The 7,901-nt window shown below is 42.2% G+C and overlaps 1 long non-coding RNA gene across 2 annotated transcripts; it reads left to right on the forward strand.

The window, feature by feature from the left end:
- The first annotated feature begins 686 nt into the window (after window positions 1-686).
- LOC116216482 lies at window positions 687-7,102 on the forward strand. Of its 2 annotated transcripts, XR_004159308.1 has the most exons (3): window positions 687-903; window positions 1,604-1,704; window positions 4,304-7,102. It is a non-coding gene; the product is annotated as an uncharacterized LOC116216482 (long non-coding RNA). The 2 variants fall into 2 exon arrangements; XR_004159307.1 differs by having other exon boundaries at window positions 687-1,704.
- The last annotated feature ends 799 nt before the right edge of the window (window positions 7,103-7,901 follow it).

Below are 7,901 nucleotides of genomic sequence, written 5' to 3' on the forward strand. Positions count from 1 at the left end.
TGTGACCTGTGAGCAGTGAGGAGGAGAGTGAACTCTTGAGACCTCATGTCAATCTGAGAGGCCTCTGAATATCTTTGTTTTCTACAAAAAAATATTTGACCCACTTAAGATGAATCTTGTTTACTTGCATGAATAGATTTACTAATGTTAGCAGGAGTAAGATAAGCAGACTGGCACTATTCACAGCACTCTGCATCTGAAATTTTGCATGCATTAGAAGTTAAGACAAACTTCCTCAAAAGGAATTTTTTTCCATAAAGAAAAGAAAACCCTTATATGCCATGAATGGCAGCAGAGACCAATGTGAAATAATTATTCCTAAAACACGAGGAGCATACAGAAGGACCTGCAGGATCTGCACATACATTGAAAGGGAGGAGCTGCACAGGTCCAACTTGCGCACTGAGTTGTCAGAGCACTGCTGTTGGCACTTGGGGCTTCTAAAGGTACGGTCTGTGAACAGGATTTTGAGTCCCTATTTGGATGCAATCAAGCTGGATTTTCTTCTCTAGTAAGCTGTGTTAATGTACCTGATGTTGTCTTGAGGCTGGCCCTGATTTCTAGGATTTGTAGCTTATAATTTCTGTTTCTACGTTCATCCTTCTGTGGTCCTCAAAATCAGGGAAAGAAATCCCTTTTTAATTTTGTTGCCATTAAAGTCCCCTGAGCCAATTGATCTTGTTCAGGACTTCAGCCACACTTTGCCCAAGAATGTGAGGAAATTTCCTGTGTCAGATGCGAGATGGAAATAGAAGTGAAATCTGGATATCTTTTGTTTGGTGTCTGATGCTCTTTTTCATACCTAGCAGCCAGGATGTGTGGCCCAGTGAGCACACTCAAACCACAAGATGCATTGCCAAGCCAGGAGTTCTCACCTGTTTCTAACAACTCCTAAACCCCAAGGTATGATCCCAAGAAGCAGATCCAGAGAGGCAGCAGGGTGAGGCTTGGCAAAGCCAACAGTGGGCAGGAGGTGCAAGCTGCTGAGAGCTGCTGCGCTGAGCCAGGCAAAGGAGCTGTGGCTCTGCTGCTCCCCTCTTCATGGAGATCTCCAGAACTGGGGATGGCAAACAGTGGCTGACAGCAGTGAGCACAGTGCCGTGGGTCTGACTATCTGTCTCACCATTATGAGAATCACCAGTAAAACCGCTCTGCAACTCTGAGAACAGGATTTGGTTTTTTGTTAAAAACTATGTGCAAAGGGGACAGATAATTCTGTTCATGCTTGAAACAGTGAGAAAAGAACTAACAGTGAGTGCTTTGCAGAATACATTTTCCTGTGAGTAACAGATTCCAAGGCACCAAATTGTTTTTAATGGGTTATTTTGAAATAAGTAGAAAGATGCAGCCCCACTGAAATTTCTGCAAGCACTGACAGTGCCACAAATGCATTGATGTGGCAGGAACATGTTCTTTGGGTCACAGGGACATTTTCAAAATTCCACACTCCTCTTTGATGCCACTCACCAGACAGCCTTGAAAACTCATTTTGTTTCCAAAAAAACACCACCACCCTCTCCTTCTTGCCAACTTCTTTCTATGCCCTTCTCCATTTTATATAATTTTCCTGTGCATTTCAGAATTTGCTTCCCCCTTTCCACAGTGCCAGAGGCAAGGCAGAGCAACAACACTACACCAGGGAGACTTCTGTGGTTCCACAACTGGTTGTCCTCATGGCGAAGAATTGTGAAAAGCAGAGTGCATGTAAGTTACTGCCTCTACTCAGCACCATGTCTTTCCATCATTTTGGATTTGGTCCTGATCCCTTTCTGGTTACAGAACAGGGCTTCAGGTTCTTTTTTTTAATTTTTTTAAAAGGTTTACCCTCAGGAGCCAAAGGAATGCTTACCCTGTTCTGTAAGAGAAGCAGGGTTCAGATGATTGATTATAATAATAAACTAGGGATTGTGTTTCTGAGATTTTACATGTAAACACAATCTTAAGTGTAATTGGTTTCAATGACTTCCATTTAATTCTTGAACAAACTTTCCTTTTAAATTCCACACCAGATTGGACATGGCCAAAGATAAATTGAATGCAATTAGATCTACTATTTGCTTTGATGATATGCTACATTATTTCTTACAACAAACCGTTTATTATACAAAGCTAATGGTCATACTCATGCATTTAACAAATTTAATATGTTGGAAACTGTGACAAAATGATAAGTTCCAAATTCAAGTCTGAAAAAAAAAAAACAACAAAACTTGTTCTATGAAAGAGTTGCATCTACAGTTACATCCTTGTCAATGCCCAAGTCATCACTTCCACAAAGAATTCTTAAACTAATAATTTAATGCACATTTCTCATAATTACACAAATCAGAAATCTTAATTACACTGCCTCTTCATGACAACTTTAATTTACATTCGCTTAATGAATGTATATTCTTAAGTAGAATGTCTGAATTTAAATGTTTTTATGGTGTTGTTAACATAATACTTCTTAAAACTGTTAATAAGAGCTCCAAAAAGACTTGCTCTCATCTACGCTGAGCCAGCTGTTGCACTGGGCTGCCATGGAATTATTTGAATACTCATGAAATTTACTGAAAATTAGCCTTGTATCCATCATCATCCCTTCCAAGAACAACCACAAAATGATGTAACAATGACAAAAAAGGGAATCCGTAAAACTATACCCTCATGGCTGTGACAAGAATTCTTCAGTGCATTTCCTGGAAATTTGTAAAATCAAGATGATCTTCTAATATTTAACCCAAACAATTCTTACTTTCCTCCCCACTCCTCTTGCTGAAATTTATCATGATTTCATCATGGCAACTACAAATTAATGAAGAGAGAATATAGTCCCTGAAAATACAAATATTTGATAGTAGGAATTGTTAACCCTTGAAATGCAATGCTGCTTACCACAGGGCTAATCCAACTACTCTGTGTTCTGAATTTCCACTTCAACCCTTGCCTTGTCTTGTTCATGCAGCTGAGGAACGCAAATGCCATGCCTTACAAAATAAAAACCAAAAACAGCAGCAGAACACCTGCCATCATCCATTGGCCTAAAACATAAGGGTCTAGACTTTAGGAAAAATGGCTTGCCCAAATTATACCACTTCTGCAAAGTATTAGGGATAATTTATGAATACCAGTCTTTGCTATTTGGATGCCTTTTGAAATTCCACGCTGGCAAAAGCAGGACACACATAACTTAACATCTCCAACATGGTGGGAAGTCTTCTGGTACAGCTAACAATGGAAAGCCTACTGAGATTTCTAATTTGCCATATACAGTGACATGCCAGGCACTGTGCTCCTGCCTGGCCCACCCCCAAGCTCTTTGCTTTCACAGCTCTTCCCAGCTCCAGCTGCGTCTGGCTGCAGTCCCCAGGCAGACTGCTGGTCTCACACTCTGCTGCAATGCCTTAAAGTTTCTTCTTCCTTCCATTTACCCAATTCCTTAGGGACTTTTTCTTGTCTCAGTATCACTGCTACTCCCCCTGTCTCTTTTTCTGACCTCGATGGTTTTTGCTCCCTATTTTGTAGGGGATTTTTCTTCTTGGTGGATCAGTTCCACTGAAGAAGATAGGAAGAGGTGATCCCTACAGATAGTTCAGAAAATCTACTGATGATTCAAAATAACCACTTAAAAAACACTCCAAACGCCATATTGTGTCACTGTGAAATCTTAAAAACATGGATTGTACCTTCTGCCAAGCGCTTAGTAGAAATAGGCTTGCAAGGGCACATTGCCATTTTTCTTTGAGAAGAATTAATGGAGTAGACATCCAAATCATCCTTCTTACTCTGCCGCACAAATCATGTGTTCATAAATCTGTTCACCTTGAATAAAAACAGCAAACACAACAGAAGATTTGGCACACGTGATCCTTCTTGCAGCACCACAGCTAAGACATTGTTGTGTTTGGGGCCCTTTATTCCAAAGCACTGTCTCGTTATTGTCTTTTTAAGCTGTCTGGTTTCTAAATTCTGATCAGAAGAATGCTTCCATTGTCCAGATACCAGCCTGCCTCGTGCCAGCCTGTTGGCCTGGCCGGCATTTCCTTGAGGTCCATGGTCTCCAGAAAAGGGGCCTAGAAGGTTGAGTATGGCTGGGCTGGAAGGCCTGGGGCAGCGGGCTGCACTGCGCAGCCAGGCACCTCAGCAACATGTGTTCATCACCCTATGTGTCAGAAAGTTACAGAATATCCCGAGTTGAAAGGGTCCCTCAAGGCTCATTGAGTCCAGTTCCCAGCTGGACCACAAAGGACCACTCAAAATTCCAACCCTATGTAGCCCCATGTATTGCGCACAGCGATATCTCCTCCATCTTTTTTTCCAGGTGGAAAGGATCCAGCAAACAGAGCCGCCTTCTTTCAGTGGAAGAGGACTGGATACAACTTATGCTCTGCTCTTCCTGTATACCTCCTGCAGCAGGGAGGCTGCTTGGTGCCCACACAAGTAAATGTGTCATCAGGAGGCCATGGTCACTTCTGGGGCCAGCCTGCTGCCTCTTGTACATTTCTGACAAAAACATGTAGCTAATGAAGATGACTATTTTGAAAAATAATATTTTGTAGTGGAGAATTTTCTCTATCAAACGGTGTTATTGTGCTCTTTGTAGCTGTTATAGTTTCCATGGAAATAAATAGGAGGCATTACTTACGGAGCAAACTATGTACATTTGCTTGGCACGCTGAATGAGCAAATGAGCAACATACAAGGCAAAGGGAACACTTGCAGAGCACTCCAAGGAGCCCCTGCATAAGGCTGATGGGAGCACATGCAGCTGTGCTGCCTGCAGGACGGGGCTGCTCTCTGTGCCTGACACCATTAGCATTCCTCGTCAGCCACAGCTCCCAGCACCGTCTGTGCAGAACTTGGGAAAACCAGGTCACTGTCTCGGCTCATCCTCCTTGATAAGCAGTGTTTTCTTCTGCTGCTCTGAGGCTCCGGACAGTGTAATTAGTTGTCACTAATGTTCAATTCTGTGTTCAACTGCTTCAGCCCAGGCCAAAAATGAAGGTTTTGCATAGTTTGCATGCCCTAATAGGAGGGGAACTTGAGAGAGACCCATTTTCCTTGTGTTATAATGATGCAGCTGATATTTTTCAAAAGACCAGAAAGAATACTAATGACATGTTAAGCTTTCAGCACTCCCAGAACAGAGAATAAATGAGATTCCAATGAAAATACAAAGCTATACACCTACCCGTGCCAGATAACAACTTGTACTGCAAGGCTGTCATAACGAGCAAACTGAAATCATGCCCTCAAGCAGAAAAACTGCCTGAAATTGCATTTAACTGCTTTGGGTTTGCAGGAAGATGAGAATCCTGATATTCCAAAGAAGCTGGAGGGCGGAAAAAAGGAAGAAGTTAACCCAAGTGCCAGACCAGAAATCCAGATTTCTGCAATGCGATGCTGGAGATGAGGTCTTTTAAGCTTTTGGGGAATACATTTTGAGGGGAGTGTATAGAGTTGGTCCATGGTGATTAAGCAACAAACTTTACAAACGGTCAAGTGGTTTTATACTGTGGATAAATAAATAAGCATAAATGCCCTCAAAGAATCATCTGGATGATGCAGCGTAGCTTGTTTCTTGGCAGGGCAGCTGTATCAGTAATTAAGGCTGCATTAATGCGTTCTGTAGGTGTCACTGTAATGGCAATGTCTGCATCGACCGAAGCGACTGAGCAGTGTGAGGAGCCAGGAGCTGCATGCACTCTTTGCCAAAAATGCGCTTAGAATTTGACATGCCAGAACACCATTAAAAATAGCATCACTTAAGTCATAAACAACAAGGCAAATGATATTAGCATCCACTACAGTAACTGCAAAGTCAACGTGCAGTATTTCGGGAGATGGAATATGAAGCAGAGCATGCATTAGCAGTCATTCCAAGATGGTTTCTTTGGACAGAAGAGCACCAGCTTCAAAGAACTGTATTCTGCTTTGTGTGTGCTGGGAAGCAGGGAATGAGATGAGGGGTCATGAAATTACAGCTGGAACTGATGACACTGGAAAAATTGAAATTCCTCTTTCGCAGTGATTTGGGTTAAGAAGTCCTAAGCGTGCAGTATGAGCTATATACAACTCTGCCAACAACCATAGGTCAGTTCATGTAGTAAGGTGAAAGTCAGAAAGAGAAATATTTTCTAGAAAAAAAGAAAAAGAAATGTTTCTGTGTAGTAACCTTTGTAGTTAAGCATAGGTGATCCTTGCTGCCCCAGTCAGCAGAGGAATTTTATAGGTGCTTCAAATACATTAAAATACATCAATTAAATACATTAAAATACTTCAAATACATTTTACTATCATCATTATTTAAGCAGAATTCAGCCCCGGAGGCCACATAACAGTTAAACTTGTCATAACAACTCCAAATATAATAGGAGCACAAGCTCAAGATACTCTTCAGATGTGTGCTGCTAATTGCAGTTACAATGGTATTATTTTCCAGCTTCATCTCCTGCAAGCCAGCACGTTACTAACAGATGGAGAAGTAACTCATTTTGGTAAGCCCAGTCACACGTTACCTGTCTTCTCAAATGTTCCATGTAATGAAAGCTATTGCAGAGCTAACCACAATCAGCACCATGTGGTAATGCCTCTTCAGTCCTCCGTGCTGTATTCCAACCTTGCTTTGGCTCATAACAGTGCGAATGCAATTTAAAAACTCCAGGATGGAAATCCTGCTTGGAAACATTTCCAGATTTGTACTTGAGTATTAATTGCGCTTGACGCTTAATTTGCAACAAAGAACACCTTACAGTGACTGGACGTGTGCATTGCAAAAAGTAAGATAAAGGAATGTCTGTGACGCAGATTCTTGCAGCTGACGTTCTCCGGTGATATTTAGACTATGTAAATATGGGCAATGTAAGCAGTGATCTTGTTTGCAATGTGGCTGCTGAATTCTTGGGAAGAAACCCAAACCTTGCACTTGCCTCCTTCCACAGAACAAGCCCCACAGGAGCACAGCAAGTACTCTGTTTAGATGTGGTACAGAGGAAGATCTCTGTGTAAAAAGCCCATCTGTACTCATGAACTCTGCAAAGGAAAACTTACAACAGGATGCTTTTCTTTTGTTTTTAAATACACATCTTTCAGGAGGAAAAAAAATAAAAAATAAAAAATAGAGAGATTTCCACATTCACAAACTGTCACACATAGGTTGCTCCAAAAGTAATGCCTCCTATTTATTTCCATGGAAACTGCAACAACAGCTATAAAGGACACAATAGCTGGTAGAGCAAATTCTCAGCTGCAAAGCACTATTTTTCAACACAGCCATCACCATTAGCTGATTCATGTAGATGAGCTGGTTGAGACACTCTTCATTTTGTGGGCTGACAGCTGTGCATAGCCGTCCAGAATGTGGCTTTCATGTCACTGCTGCCACTGCTGAAACGCACCACGCACCACCTCCCTGTACTCACGTCCACTGCTTGGTCTCCATAAATGTTCACCAAGCATCAGTGAATGTCAGTGGGTGCCATTTTTTCCTGCATGGAGTTAATCAATGAGACCTCTTTTCTTCATCCACACTTCCGTGTCAGACACCATTCTGTCCGCTGCCATCTGTCACACAGCAACAACATGTAGCGCAATGTTGGCTGGAAGGTTCAATCTCTACTGCCATACCACCACCATCTGCCTCTGACGTAATAACATAGGACACAATGGTTTTGAAATGGCTTTCATAATACAGCATCCCTTTCAAAAACACTGCAGAAAACCTGCAGCAGCTCTGCTTTGACTCCTGCTCCCATATGCCTTGGCATTTTCCTCACTCCCGCTGAATGGAGGACCTTGTCTTGCTGTTGGAGTGGCCCTGGCTCAGCAGTGCCAGCTCTCGGCTAAGAACCCAGGGCAGAGTTACCCAGCAAGAGCAGAGTGGCAGATTTTTAACATCCAGTCAGAAGCTGTAGCAAGTA

This window comes from Meleagris gallopavo, chromosome 3 (genome assembly GCF_000146605.3).
Source record: "Meleagris gallopavo isolate NT-WF06-2002-E0010 breed Aviagen turkey brand Nicholas breeding stock chromosome 3, Turkey_5.1, whole genome shotgun sequence".
Taxonomy (NCBI): domain Eukaryota; kingdom Metazoa; phylum Chordata; class Aves; order Galliformes; family Phasianidae; genus Meleagris; species Meleagris gallopavo.